This window comes from Elephas maximus, chromosome 6 (assembly GCF_024166365.1).
Source record: "Elephas maximus indicus isolate mEleMax1 chromosome 6, mEleMax1 primary haplotype, whole genome shotgun sequence".
Classification (NCBI taxonomy): Eukaryota; Metazoa; Chordata; class Mammalia; order Proboscidea; family Elephantidae; genus Elephas; species Elephas maximus.
The window spans coordinates 21,497,442-21,514,107 of record NC_064824.1 but is presented as its reverse complement, the minus strand read 5'-3'; positions in this window follow the sequence as shown (position 1 = coordinate 21,514,107).

Here is a 16,666-nt window from a genome sequence, read left to right as displayed (position 1 = left end):
AAATAGGTCTCTGGGAACCCAGGTCTGGCTTCTAGCTGAGGATGGAGAATAACCTGGGAAGAGGCTCCCTAACCATCCTGCTGTTTAATTGAGCCTAGCCAATACATTCTTCTGGATTACTAAAGCTTCAGTGGAGAACTGAAAATAATGATCATGGTCACTAAGTTTTCAGGAGAAAAGTCATCCCCAGGGGTACATAGGCTGCCTGAGCTGAGGCTGTGATCAAAGATGAAGGTCAGGAAGAACTGGCCCAAGACGTAATTGTTATTAGCTGCTGTTAAGTTGGCCCAGACTTATGCACAGTGAAACAAAATGCTGCCAGGTCCTGCACCATCCCCGTTATCAGTTGTGGATCAGGCCATTTTGATCCATAGGTTTTCACTGGCTGATTTTTGTGAGCAGATTGTCAGGTCTTTCTTCCTCTTCAGTCTTACTTAGTCTGGAAGCTCTACTGAAACCTGTTCAGCATCATAGCAACATGCAAGCCTCTCTGGCAAATGGATGGAGGCTACACATGAGGTGCCTTGGCCAGGAATCAAACCCATCTCTTACATGGAAGGCAAGAATTCTATCAAGGAAAACACCACTGCCCAAGGCATCATACTATTTAAGAACCACTTTGCATAATTTCTCTACCGATTCTTCCTCCTCTTTCACCAGACTGTATTCCTCCAGGGTCAGGGAGATTTGGGAAATACTGGACTCACTTTGAACTACCAAATTAGTATGTTGGCCTATGCAGCAAGATGCTTCTTTGCTGCAAAACAAGTCTCAATCTTTTGTCAATGAAATGGCCAGAAATCAGAATCCCATTGTATTATGACTGTACTTCTCACCAAGCTCCCAATCTCAGCGAAGAGAGAGACACTGTTCACCATTGATTTAGGTTGGGAAGTCTCACAGTGGAACTACAAAACTCCTTATCGGAGATGAAAGTGGTAAATTCTGGAAGATGAGGGAAAATTTTGCAGAATCTCATGTGAACTGGATTTTAGCTTTGTGTGGCAGAGAGTGGGCGTGGGAGCCTTCAGTAGCGCGTATAAAGGAATGCTGGAAGTAATTCGCTATTTTTAGAGACACAGAAAGACATAGAGAAAAAGGGATGAAAAAAATCTTTTGCATCCAGGGAATGCGAACTTTGTAGTTCATCATAGTTTCAACACGGGTTCTTACAATGATTTATTCAATTAACCTCTTGCCTGTAACCTCCATCTTTAAATAAGTGGGATCTGAGAACAACAATTATAACTTTGCTAACAAGAAGCTGGGTAAGTATTAAGTGTTTAAAAAAAAAAAAAAACAGTATTGGAGCCTGGTAATTTTTAAACATATAATTACCTCTTTTATTATACTCCGATTAGATTAAAATTAATGCATTATTAAGTCATGATATGTTCAACCATCTAGACCTCTGTATAGAGACAGATAGCAATTCCTTTTTTCCTCTTTCCCCAGGTCTAAGTTAATTAAATTCCTTTTAATTATAATTTACTAAAAAGCTTCACTTTTGCTACTATTATGTCTTTTGAACTTTGAAATTCAAGAAAAAAAGGACCTTAAAGTGGTCTTTTACAGGAGAAATGAACTGTCAGCGAATTCAGGCAAAATTAATTATTTCAGCTTGATAAACCTTTTCATCTATTTGACTCCTTATACAGAAAAGCCAATTAATAATGTCAAACATGCTTTGCCTCCAGGGACCTGCAAGTTCTAATGAGTCTGTTTACTGTGGAGTGGCTAGCAGAATGAGCTTCATGTAGAAATTTTCTAATCGCGCCACACCTGTCAAGCTCAGTCTCATTATCTGTGTACCAAGGGCCAACCTCATTTTGTCAGGAGTGGTTTTCGAAGAACTAACAGATGCCTGGGGGACCATGCAGGACTGTCCGCCAGTAGATGAGTCACTTAATTACCAATCAGAGAAGCCGGGGTGAATGTATAATGCTCCTGAGTCCGGCCTTCTTCATCCCTACTGCGCTCTCCTATCTTATCGGAGTCCAGGAGTCTGGGTCCTCAGCCCCGAGTGTTCACCTACCAGGACCCCTTTCTCCTGGGTGCCCCGAGGTGATGATTGATGAGGCTCCGCTGGAAGCGGTGATTAATCAAATCTGTATTGTACCACCAGCGGGGCAATCGGGGGGCTCCCGATCCACCTGTCTGGGAGCTGATAATTGGTTGGTTGGTGGGGGCAGGCAGAGTCTGTAGGAGGGTTCATGCAGCCACTCGGAAGTGAGGCTCCATGTTCCCTCCCACCTGCCTTGTGCCCCTTTGGTTTGCAAGAAGCACAAGTACACCTATATTTGACCTCAGGCAGGGGCCTAGCATTCTGGAAAGGGTGCATACTTTAGAGCCGTGCTCTTCAAACTTTAATGCGACAGGTGGGTGGGGGGGGGCACTAGTGCTTCAGTGGTAGGATTCTCACCTTCCATGCGGGAGACCAGGGCTCAGTTCTCCGCTGATACACCTCACGCCCAGCCACCACCCCTGTTGGCGAGGTCTTGTGCATTGCTATGATGCTGAACAATTATCAGAGGATCTTCTAGACTAAGATGGACTAGGAAGAAAGACCAGGAGATCTACTTCCTAAAATCAGCTAATGAAACCCTATGGATCACAATAGTCGATCCTGTTGTGCATGAGGCCAGCTCAATGGCAGCTAACAACAACGACAATAATGGATCACCTGGAGAGCTTGTTCAAATGAATTGCTGATTCAGTAGGTATTCAGCTCCTAGGTGACGACGCCAGTGTTGCAGAGTGAGGACCACATATTGAGCGGCCAGGATTGAAGACAGATCTCTCCGACAAGCTGCTTACTAACCTTTCTGGGCCTTAGTTCCGCACCTCTGTAAAGCCCATCAGTCCCTTCCTATCACCTTTAGAATTACAGACAAGCTCCTTCAGAAGCACTCTGTGACCTAGGCTTTGCCTTGCCTCCTGTCCTTACCTCCTGGTTGCCCCTCAGTCTCTTCATGCAGCCTCTCCAAGCTCCCTGCAGAGTTGCCCGGCCCATGCTTTCTCGCCTCGGGGCAAATATTCTACTTCCTTGGTTTGGAATACCTGTGCCTTCTCTTCCTTGGCAACACTCCCCATTTTCTTTCAGTACTGTGCTCAGACATCCTTTCCTACAGAGAGAGTATCACCCTTGGCTTTCCTCCCCACCCAGGACGGCATAGGGGACCCTCCTTTGTGTTTCCCTGCATCTTTGCTTACCTCATTGGAGCCCTGACACCCTAGGTTGTTTCATAATCACCCATTTCCTCACTCATCTCCACCACTAGGTTGTGAGCTTGAGGGTGATTGCTTCACTTGACTGATACTCCAGCTTCCCACCTGTCTCTGGAATCTACCTTCTTTTCTTAAACCCCACTTCCTCTGCCTTAGCTGAAGTGCTTACCATCTCTGGACTATATTGCAGCAGCCTCCTTACTGGTTTATCTTATTCTAGTGTTTCATACTGTTGTACATAGGGTCGCTATGAGTCAGAACTGACTCGACGGCCCCTAACAACAACAATCACAACAACAACCCTGGAGAAAGTGGTGGTTTAGTGGTAGAATTCTTGCCTTCCATGTAGGAGACCTGGGTTCAATTCCCAGCCAAGCCACCTCATCTGCAGCCACCACCAGTCTGTCAGTGGAGGTTTTTGTGTTGCTACGATGCTGAACAGGTTTCAGCAGAGCTTCCAGACTAAGACTGACTAAGAACTAAGGCCTGGTTCTGAAAATCAACCAATGAGAACCCTATGAATCACCAATGATCTGCTTCTGAAAATCAACCAATGAGAACCCTATGAATCACAATGGTCCAATCCTTGACTGATCATGGGGATGGTGCAGGACAGGGCGGTGTTTTGTTCTGTTGTGTATGGATGGGGTCACCATGATTTGGGGGCTGACTTGACAGCAGCTAACAACAATGGTATTTACCCCATCTTATCTACTCTTAACGCTGTCATCAGAATCATTACCAATAATTGAAATCCACTCTAGCTGCACTCCTCTCCAGCTTAACCTCTCTCAGGGAGCCTATCTCCCCATCTCTGAGAAGAGATCACACCAGCTGCCTCAGCTGCCCCCTAATGAAATGTGAAGGTCAACACACTTCTTCAGCCTCTTGTTTGAAGAGAATTTGTTTTAGCGAAGTCCAAATCCATAGCTCCCAAGGAGATTTTATAATGTTGCACTATGTCTAGGAGTGGCGGTCAGACTTAGGACTTTGAAGTCCAAGAGTCCTGAATTCAAAATCTATATGTGCCATTTATAAGCAAGCCCTCTATTCTTGTACTGGCTCAGTTTTCTCTGAGGGATAATATCTGACTTGTCTATCATGACCAGGATTAGATATAATTCAATAAATGGTAATTAGCAAAATTGGAAATCATCAAAAATGAAATGGAATGCATAAAGATTGATATCCTAGGAAGTAGTGAGCTGAAATGGACTGCTATCAGTCATTTCAAATTGGACAATTTTTTTTTATGGTCTACTATGCCAGGGATGACACTTGAAGAAGAATGGCATTGCATTCATCATCCAAAAGAACATTTCAAGATCTATCCTGAAGTACAACGCTGTCAGTGATAGGATAATACCCGTAGGCCTAGAAGGAAGACCAGTTAATGACTGTTATTCAAATTTACGCACCAACCACTAAGGCCACAGATGAAGAAATTGAAGATTTTTACCAGCTTCTGCAGTCTGAAATTGATCAAACATGCAGTCAAGATACATTGATAATTTCTGGTGATTGGAACAGGAAAGTTGGAAACAAAGAAGAAGGATTGGTAGTTGGAAAATATGGCCTTGGTGATAGAAACAATGCCGGAGATTGAATGATAGAATTTTGCAAGACCAAGGACTTCTTTATTGCAAATGCCTCTTTTCACCAACATATAATGTGACTATACACAGAAATCAAATCAATTACATCTGTGGAAAGAGATGATTGAGAAGCTCAATGTCATCGGCCAGAAGAAGACCAGGGGCCAACTGTGGAACAGACCATCAATAGCTCATATGTAAGTTCAAGCTGAAACTGAAGAAAAATTGGAACAAATTGACAACAGCCAAAGTACGACCTTGAGCATATTCCAACTGAATTTAGAGACCATCTCACGAATAGATCTGATGCATTGAACACTGATGACGGAAGACCAGATGAGTTGTGGAATGACATCAAGGACATCATCCATGAAGAAAGCAAAAGGTCATTAAAAAGACAGGAAAGAAAGAAAAGACCAAAATGAATGTCAGAAGAAAGTCTGAAACTTGCTCTTGAACATTGAATAACTAAAGTACAAGGAAGAAATGATGAAATAAAAGAACTGAACAGAAGATTTCAAAGGGCGGCTTGAGAAAACAAAGTGTTATCATGATGTGTGCAAAGAGCTGGAGGTAGAAAACCAAAAGGGAAGAACACACTCAGCGTTTCTCAAGCTGAAAGAACTGAAGAAAAAAATTCAAGCCTCGAGTTGCAATAGTGAAGGATTTGTAGGAGAAAATATTAAATGATGCAGGAAGCATCAAAAGAAGATGGAAAGAATATACAGTTATTTTACCAAAAAGAATTGGTTGACATTCAACGATTTCAAGAGATAGCATATGATCAGAAACCAATAGTACTGAAGGAAGAAGTCCAAGCTGCACTAAAGGCATTGGCTAAAAATGAGTCTCCAGGAATTGATGGAATATCAATTGAGATGTTTCAAAAAAAAAGGATGCAGCACTGGAGACACTCATTCATCTATGGCTTTGTGGTATGCTCACAAATGTTTTTCTTCTGTCTTCTCTGTGCAATACAGTTTCATGAAGCCATGTGCTCAAGGTTTAAAAGAAATCAGATGGCTCACATAAAATCAGGCAGTGGGTTTTGAGGAAATCAAACATAGTTAACCTCATTTTCCGTTAGCTTTATTTCCCCAGGAAAACTGTGTTTCTGGGGAAATCTCAAAGTGTAGCTGCTTCAGCCAAAGGCTTCTAATTTCTTAGCCCAGGGAGAAAAAGAAAGCTTGAAAATGGAGCCTGATTAATTTTGTCAACACTTTACTCAATTGCTTTCTATGTTGCCCTGCTGTTGATTGTTGGACAGAGAGACGGCTAGAAGCCAAGGGACTCTGCTGCCTGGTGTGTGTGCTTCAGCCAAGCTGGCAGTATCTCATCTAGACCTTTCAACTGTTGGCCACCAGAAAATACCCCCAGGCACTTTGCAATGATTTCCAAAAAAAAAAACACATGAATGAAAAACCTTAGCCCATTCTTAGGTATGACATTTTTACATATTGGTACCAATATTTTTTTTTTCTACCAAAATATGCATCTCAAATTTTATAATGACAGTCAAGAGGGAATTAGGTCTTGATATGGAAACATTCACTTTAGAGTAGAGCTGCAACTTTTCCACCAGGGGTTTTTAAGCTGTGCTCTGTGAAGCCTTAGGTTTCCAAGGAAATGGCTTGAGGCCTATCTCCAAGGAAGGGAAAGGATGGGAGAATGGGGCTATAGGTTCCCCATCATTGTTTCAATCATATCTGCTTGGATCTTGGATCTGCTTTATATATTGGGGTTCATTAAGGTTTTATTTAGAAGGGATACTGTGACTTTAAAAATACTGACATCCACTCTTCAGAACATGTGTCAGTGCTAACAAAATGTGTAACTTGAATCATGTAGCTTTAGGGCCCCCGTACTGATTTTGCCCAATACTGCACACCGATTTACCATGGCCAGCATTGTCCATCACTTTCTAACACAGGGTTGTTAGCTGTCACGGAGTCAGCTCTGAATCATGGAGACCTTATGTACAACAGAATGAAACCTTGCCTGGTCCTGCATCATCCTCACAATCGCTGGCATATTTGAGTCTGTTGTTGGGGCAATCCTGTCAGCTCATCTCACCTAAGTTCTTCCTCACCTTCATTGGCCCTCTGCTTCACTGAACATTGTGTCCTGCTCCAGCGATTGGTCCTTTCTGATGACATGTCTGGAGCAAGTGAGTCAGACAAAGTTCTGTTGTGATCCATAAGGATTTCACTGTCTGATTTTTGGAAATCAGACATACTTTTTTTTCTAGCCTGTCTTAGTCTGGAAGTTCCATTGAAACCTGTCCACCACGGGTGACATTGGTGGTATTTGAAATAGGTTCCAGCATCATAACAACATTCAAGCCACCACAGTACAACAAACTGTCAGATGGGAGGTAGAGCCCACCAATAGTCTTCCCTGTTACCCCAATGAACTTCATCCCTTACAGAAAAGCAACATGCATATTGACATCTTTCCTGAAAAATAATTATTAGGAAGCCTGTCAATCTGTTCTCCCTCTCTGTATCACAAGGTAGACCAGAGAAAGAGTAGAACGTGTGTAAAGGAGATGACTGGCCTGTTTTATTCACATTGGGCGTGGCCAAAACAATTCTTTGGGATTCCAATGCTTTGTACCCCATGATCATTTTGGTATTGCCAAATAAATGGAGAACCCATTTATAGGATGCCTCAAGCACTGGGTGTCTTTAAATTGCTTCTGTAGCCCTGATTTACACTTAGAAAACTTGGCCTCCCATGACTATGGAAGAGTGTCCCCCTTCCATAGTAGAAAAAGCATAGGTTCTAGAGTCCAGCAGAACTGGTTTTGATTTTGTCCTACAACTTATCCCAGAGAGACTTCACTCTTCAGGCTCCATTTCTTCCTATATTTCTGGGAAATCAAAGCCCCTCTTCACTGTTCCCATCTAACCCACCTCATAATTGACAGCCAGGTTATATCAGTAAAGATATTCTGAGCCCACCTAAAATGTAGTAGGATGTCTGATAGGAAAGTGTGCTCAAAGTAGATTTCAATTCAATCCAATGCAATTCACTGTTCATTTATCAAGCACTGTCTTATGCCAAGCACTGCTCAAAGTGCAATGGGAGATTCCTACAGAGGTGAATCAAACATACATCCTGAAGCAGAAAGACACTAAGCTGGGGTAAAAGCTGCAATTGGAATGACATCATAAATGACAGATTCTCACTCTGTAGGCTCTTTTTTAGGCTCTCAGTAGGACTGGGGTGCTTCCTCTCATTTCTATTGTTAGAGTAAACAAATAAAACTTATTATATCAGTCTTTTAAAAAAATCTTGTTATAGAGTTGATATTTCAACTTTTATCCCTAAAAATAATGAGTAAAGCCTGACACCTCATTTGAATGTGGTCACTTAGGCAGTATACAAATCCATCAAAGCATTCGAGGAAGAAGGGAGTAAGGGAGCTTGTGCTCCAACCCCTTCATTTTACAATGAAGAAACCAAAGTCCTGAAAAGGGCGTGCTTATGCAAGGTCACACCACTTTCTCGCCAGTACACAGCAAGTTTTATTCCATGTAGGTGTCAACTTAAAGGACACCATATCATGCCTTCTGATGGTCCATCCTGGACAGGTTGGTACTAATTTCACATTCATTTATGCTTCGTGTCTGCCTTCTTTTAGAAAGTCTGGAAGATTTTCCAACTCTTTAAAAGAATGTACCTCTTAGCCTTCACAGCTTTCCCAATGCATTACTGTGTCTGTCCAACTCTCCTGGCAAGCTGTGAGCCCTTGTGAGACCTGCAGAGCCTCTGCTTGGAAAAGGGCTGGTGAAGGCTGATGGTGATTTCCTGCTACAGTGTCAATTTTGTGGCCTCCCACACAGCTTCTCTAAACCTTTTATCAAAAACAACTGGAAGGACTTGAGACAGGTAATTCATAAGCCCTGGAGTTGGAGAAACTCAGTTTGGGGATGCCAAGGTGAGTGGTATTTGAATACAGGGTCTCATTACCTTACTGGGACAGAACTAGAGTGCTTGTACTCATTACTCAGAGCGAGGACCCTTCCTGAAGTGAACTTCCTGGGAGGCATCATTTGCTCAGCTTCTCCATTTCGATATGTGTTGTAGATTGAATTGCGTGCATCCGAAATATGCGTTGGAATACTAACCCCTATACCTGTGAACGTAGTCCCATTTGAAAATAAGACTTTCTGTGGTATGCTAATGAGGGCATACCAGTGTAGAGTGTGTCTTAAAATAATCAATTTAAGATATAAAGAGAGCAGACGAAGCACAGCCATGTACATGGGTGGTACAAAAGGTTTGTGCTCCACTACTAAAGCTTAGTAGTGGGACAAAGGGCTCCACTTCCTATGGAGCAGCTCTACTCCGTAACACATGGGGTCGCCATAAGTTGGAATTGTCCTAACGATGATGGATTTTTGTTGTTGTTGTTAGACACAGAAGCAAGCAGACACAGGGGGAAGACAGACGCTATCTGAAGACAGTGGAGGCAGCTGAGTCTATAAGCCCACAAACTCCAAGGACTTCTGCTACTAGAAGCTGAAATAGACAAGAAAGAACCTCTGCCTACAGCCAGTGCCCTGAATTTGGACTTCTTGCCTCCTGAACTGTGAGAAGATAAATTTCTATTCTTTAAAACCACCGATAAAACACTGCCTGGCCCTGCACCATCCCCATGATCGGATGTGATCCACAGAGTTTTCATTGACTGATTTTGGAAAGCAGATCCCCAGGCCTTGCTTCTTAATCTGTGCACTGAAGCCTGTTCAGCATCGTAGCAACAGGCAAGTCTCCACTGACGAACGGGTAATGCCTGCACATTAGGTATATTGGCCAGGAATCGAACCCAGTCTCCCACATGGAGGGCAAGAACGCTACCACTGAACCACCAATGCCCTCTTCCTCATCTCTAAAATAAGTATATTAACAGTAAATTCCTTGTAGATGGTTACCAAGATTAATTGTTAGAGATAACATACCTTAATTGCTTCACTGATGCTTAGTAAATGTTACCTTATGGTTTTATCCATGTCTCCCCCCTACAAATACCTCCATTACTGGCTTGTTACAGTGTCTACTATTAGAACTGATAGTGTGTTAAATAACAGAGACCAGAAAATTATCTTCAGAAGGCTCCCAGCAAAGTGTCAATAGCTCATTGATTGGCCCAGATGTAGGCAGAGATAGCCAATCACTTAGTGATATTTGTCATGGGTGTGGGAGGGAGGAGTGGTGGCATATGTGCTTCTTAGTTTCCAAACTTTTCCTTAGGCCTTTAGGAAGAGAGCCCAGACAAGGAAGTCCCGACAGTGCGGGAGTCAGAGGACCAATATTGAGGCAGCCAGAGAGAGGAAATGCTGGACAGCAGGGACTGTATTGAGAGGGAAAAGCACTAGGAGGAGCAGGGGAGGTGAGGAGGAGTGATGGGGCTGGGTCAGGAGGGGTTCAAGGCAAGAGAATGGGATCAGAAGACCAGTTCTACCCATTCTAGAAGAATTTACAAGGAAGGGTTATGGCAACATGGAGGGAATTAGTAATTTGTTCATGGGTGGTAAGTATAGCAGTTCATGGAAGGCATCCGAAGTGTCAGATGATGTTATGTTTCATTTATTTATTCACTTAACAAATATTTATTGAGCTCCTACTGGGTACAGTAGGAAGCATGACAGGCCCTTCGTGAAGCTTATATTCCACTAGGAGGGACAGATTATAAGCAAATAAATATGTAACCTGCTAGATGTTATAAGTACTCTGAGGAAAAATAAAACAGGGTAAAAGAAGCGTGACAGCATGGGAAGGGGTGCCAATTTGAGAGAAAATTCAGGAAAAGCCACTGTGGTAAGATGACCTATAAGTGGACAGCTGGATTAAGATTGTAAGCCACATTGCCATCTAGGGGAAGGATATTCCAGAGAGAGGGAACTGTAAGAGTAGCTGTGGTAGCCAGCCTCACCACAAAAGATAGCCTCCTCACCTTCTGGTATCCCTGCCCCACTGTGGTCACCTTTCACATTGAACAGAGCTAATCTGAATAATCAAAAGAACATGGTGGAAATAACCAAGTGTGACATCAGGGCTACATCATAAAAGACATTACAGCTTCCTCCTTGCTCTCATTTTGATGTGGGGGAATCCAGACACCGTGTGGTGAAGACACGCAGGCCGATCTCTGGGGAGGCCCACATAGCCAGGGACTGGGGTCTCCTGACAACAGACAGTACACCCTCGCCAGCTGTGTGAGTGAGCCATCTTGGAATCAGATCTGTCAATCCCAGTCAAGACTTCAGATGACAGTGGCCTTGGCTGACAGTTTAACTTCAACCTCATGACAGACCCCAAGCTAGAACTACCCAATTTAGTCACTCTTGAATTCCTGACCCACAGAAACTGTGTGAGGTAATGCATGTTGATTGCCATTTTAAGCCTCTAATTCTTTGGGTAATTTCTTGCACAGCAATAGGTGATTAATACGGCAGTAAGAAAAACTTTCTGCAGAACTGCAAAGGATGAGGGACTAGCATTCAGGTATCATACCAACTGTCCATAGGAGTTGCAGAAGCTGAATAGGGAAACAGTGTCCCAGGTTGCTTGTTTCCATGTCTTTGTTATGCTTTCCCATCCTCTACTCCTCACCCCTATCATCCCACCTGGCTTAACTTGAGGCCTAACCCCTGGTCCTACCTCTTGCATTAAGCCTTACTTAACTCCCTGTGGTTATCTCAGTCATCTCTCCTTTTATTCATGGAGGAGGAAGCGAAGGCAACACCAATTTACTGAGCTTCTATTGTGTGCGCGCCACCTTAGGTGTATTACCTAATGAAACCCTCCTGCAACCCTATGAGGTATAAAAAAAAAAAATAGATATGAGTAATTACCAATATTTTATAGAGAAAAAAAAATATGAGGCTCAGGAAGATTAGGTAGTTTATCTTAGGACACATAAAAAAAAAAAAAAAAACCCACTGCCATCGAGTCGATTCCGACTCATAGCAACCCTATAGGACAGAGTAGAACTGCCCCATAGAGTTTCCAAGGAGCGCCTTGTAGATTTGAACTGCTGACCTTTTGGTTAGCAGCCGTAGCACTTAACCACTACACCACCAGGGTTTCCTTAGGACACCACCAGGGTTTCCTTAGGACACCACCAGGTTTTCCTTAGGACACATAATAAAGTGTAATTTGAGTTCAAACTCACTGAATTTACAGCCTTAGTTTTCAAATTTTGTTTTTCTTTTCTCACTGCTCAAGAAATATGTTCATTGTAAAAAGTTTGGGAAGTTCAGGAAAACACACACACAAACCAGTAGAAATCCCACCACTTGGAGATAAACACTGCTAATGTTTTGGATTTACCACCCATCTGAGAATTTGTCACTCTGTGGTACTTGTTCCTATGATATTGAAAGCTATGCACCAATATTTCAAATACTAGCAGGGTCACCCATGGTAAACAGGTTTCAGCAGAGCTTCCAGACCAAGACAGAGTAGGAAAAAAAGATATGGTGATCTACTTCTGAAAATCAGCCAACCAAAACCATATGGATCACAACAGAAGATTGTCTAATATAGCGCTGAAAGATGGGCTCCCTAGGTTGGAAGTTACTCAAAGTACACAGTGGCTGCAACAAAGGACTTGAGCATTCCAGTAATTGTGAAGATGGTGCAGGACTGGACAACATTTTGTTTTGTTGTATATAGGGTCAACATGACTCGGAACCAACTTGAAGGCAACTAACAACAGCAACAACGTTTTGGATTAGATATGTCTAGTTTCCTGTGATAGCATTTTTTTTGTTTAATTTACAGTGTTAACATATGCTATACAAACTGATTTTTAAATTGTTTTTTCATCCACTAATATATCAAAAACATCTTTTTGGGTTGTTAGATATTCCTCTATGAGATAATTTTTTTGCAGTTGCAAGTGTGCAAGTATGTACCTTTTTTTAAATTTTAGTATGGTATATTTAGTGAAACTTTATTATTGTACGTTTATGCTGTTTCCACATTTCACTATTATGAATGATCATGTAATACATATAAATATACTTGAAGATAAATCTTTATATGCATCTGTGATTATTAGGATACATTTCTACATGCGGTATCACTGGGTTAAATTTACCGCACAGACGCTGGGAAGGCTATTGAAACGCATCGTCAAACTACTCTCTGGTGAGGTTGTACCAACCACACTCCCACCAGCAGTGCAGCAAATGTTCATTTTCTCACACATTTTAGGTATCAAAATTTTAGAAATCCTTGTTCAATCTGTTCTTTTTAACTGGATGTGGGACTCTGTTGATGAATCACTAAAAACTGCCAGGCAGAGCTTGGTGGAAAACATGCACAAGCTCATTAAAGACTTTCCCAAGGTTCTTGAATACCCAAGGACTCATACATAAGGTAACATTTGCCCAGTCACCTTTTTGGTGAATTACAGAGAAGCAGGTGACATTGACCACCAAATATAAGTTCATAACAACTGAGGGAGAAGTTGCTCCTGAGCAGGGTGGGGGATGTTACTACTCTCTTCGCTACCAGCTACTATTACTGCTACCGTTGATAGTTCTAGTGATGAGGTCTTCAATATTCAATCTAGTGCACCATGGGGCTGCATGATGACAAGGTTTATTAAATGACTGGGGCAAGCCTGTGTAGGCTGCAAAAGTCAATCGACTGTCACACTGTTCTCAAACCTGCATCAGCATAAGATGTGCTATCTGGGTGTCACTGTAACATGCTGAGCACTGCATCAGGCTTTTCATGGGAGCATCACAACTTTGGCATCATCCTCATCTGAATGTTGAGGTCACTGAGGCTCAGGAGGCCAAGTTACTCACTGAGGGTCACATAGCAAGTGGTGGGTGAGCAGACATGAGACTTGAATCCAAAGAGTCTGACTCCACAATGTTGTTAAAGTCCTCCCTTTGGCCTGGCTAGTGCCTCTTTACTCTGCACTTAAGGTTGTGACAACAATGAAGCCAATAAATGGCATCAAGTATTTGAATGCCAGTCTCTACGCTAGTCTGCAAACCCCTTGAGAGTGAGAAGGATACTTGGCTCACCTGTACGCAATGCAGCATCTGGTATACAATACGTTCTAGTTAAATGTTGCAGACTGACTGACTGACCAATGGAAGAAAAGAAGGGAAGGAGAGAGGGAGGGAAGGATGGGAAAGAAGAAGAAAAGGAGGGAAGGAAGGAAGAAAGAAAGGAAGGAAGGAAAGATTTAAGTTTGGTACAATAATTTTCCCCAAGATGCTGGAGATGACTGTGACCTAATGTGTTAACTCTTCCATGAAATGCCATGTTATAAACAGATGCTAAACCTAAATTTCTGAATTACTTGTTGTAGCAGAATCAAGAAGAGACAGTCTAGGAGGGACTGGTCTAAACTCAGTGCGGAAAACTCCATCCTGCACAATAGCCTGCTGGGACATTCCAACTTTGTTGATTTTTTTTTCTTTCTTTTTCAGAAATGCTTACATAGCAGATCTTCCTGAGGAAGCCAGTGGGAGAATAGTACCTAGTACAGCATAGTGTAGTAATTATCAGTAATCACAGTAATAATGAACCTCATTCACTGTGAGTTGTAAAAATTAGGTAATAGCCACCGTAGGACTCAGCAAGGGTGTGCTGCATTTGTAATTCCCACAGCGTGTTCACAAACACGACCTCATTGGATTGCCACAGCAGCCAAGTGAGATGGGGAAGTGTTGGGGGCAGTTGGTCCCATTTTCAGGCAAGGTGAAGGGAGATTAAGTGTCTTGTTCAAGGTCATACAGCATAACAGCAGTTGATGGAGGAAAAAAATTTGGAACCTGGGACTTGCTAGCACTGTCCCTTCTCCAGAACACTTGCATGACTGCCCTTGTCCCTGGCTTGAAAGTTGTATCATTCTCTAACTTTTCTCTTTTCCTGAGGCTAACAACCTTAGCACAGCTTGGCTCCAAAAAAAAAAAAAAGCACTGTCTTATTACATCTCGCCCTCCCAGGATACTCTTGCAGAGCTTTATGATGACTATTACTTAATTTTTATAACTCAAGGAGAATGAGGTTCATTACTCCTGTGATTAGTAATAATTACTATACTACACCACACAAGGGAAGGTTCTCCCATTGGTTTCTTCAGCAGGATCTGTCGTGAAGCCTTAGATGTTGTGAGCTGCCAGGTCAGCAGGAGGCATGTTCTTGTGTATGGGTAAATTCAGCAGAGGGCTCAAACCTGACATTTAATGATAACATATCAGCTCCTCCATTGGTCCTAGAATGGAACCAGGCTGTTAGGGGTTTGGACTCTGGCTTTAATTCCAGGTTCTGATTCTTACTTTGTCCAATCTTGGGCGGGTTACCTCTGCTAGCCTACATTCCCATGTAAAATTTTGTTGCTAATAGAATCCATCTCATAGACAGTTTTGATGATTAAATGAGATAGTTAATGAAAAGCACTTAGCATATTGCAAACACTCAGTATGTCTTAACTATTATGATTATTAATATTATTCACCAGGTGGGGTGGGAATCTGCATCTGACAAATTCACCAAGCAACCCCATTCACATCTTTGGCCTCAGTCAGTTGGGCCCCAAAGATGGCAGAAATACTACTGTCATTACAAAGTCACAAAGTCTCCTAAGCATGTGAGTGGGGTTTCTAGAACTTGGCAGCCTATTCTTGAGTATTGTATTAGTTTCCTGCTGACGCTGTAACAAATTACCACAAATTTAGTGGCTTAAAATGGCACACATTTATTTATTATCTTACTGTTCTATGGGTCAGAAGTCTGACACAAGTCTCACTGAACTAAAATCAAGGTGTTGCCAGAGTTCTGTTCCTTAATGGAGGTTCTAAGAGAGAGCTCACTTCCTTGCTTCGTCCACCTTCCAAAGTCTGCCTGTATTCCTTGGCTCATGGCTCCTTCCTCCATCTTCAAAGTCAGCAACAGTGGACTGAGTTCTCACATCACATTACTCTAATGTCCTCCATCTCCATCTTCCACTTTTAAGGCCCCTTGTGATTACATTGGGCCCTGCAGGATAATCAAGAATAATCTTCCTATTTTAAGGCCAGCTAGTTAGCAACCTCGATTTCATCTGCGGTCTTAATTCCCCCTGGTTCCAGGAATTAGTAGGTGGGCATCAATTGAAGGGCCATCACTCTGTCTACCCCAGGCATACAAGCCCTGTTCACTGAGTTGAAGCCTGGAAACAAAGTCAAGCATCTTAGGCACCACTGAAAAGAAAAGGGAATGAAGACAGCCACTGGGCCCAGGCAAACTGGTCCATCCACAGCCCAGGTTTGTTATAACCAAAAACCAAACCCATTGCCATCGAGTCAATTCTGATTCATAGCAATGCTATAGGACAGATTAGAACCGCCCCATAGGGTTTCTGAGGCTGTAAATCACGGAAGCAGATTGCCACACCTTTCTCCTGAGGAGTGTCTGGTAGGTTCCAACTACTGACCTTTTGCTTAGCAGCTGAGTGCTTTAACCACTGAGCCATCAGGGCTCCTCAGGATTGTTATAGCTACTGTTTATTGCCAACTATCTGTCAGACACTTTATACATTTATTCCCTTTAAACTATACAATCATATGAGGTCAGTACTATTAGCTTCAATTTACACAGGGAAACTGAAACTCAGAACAATTAATTTATCCAAGGACACCCTATGGGGCTGGTATTTGAACTCAGGTTTGACTCCCAAAGCCTATAGTGTTGTTGCTATTAGTTGCCATTGGATTAGCTCCATCTTTATGATCATTGGTATGTTTGAGTCCATTGTTGCAATGTCACGATAAATGGAGAAGAAATAGATGTTGTCAATGATTTTATTCTCTTGCTTTTAACAA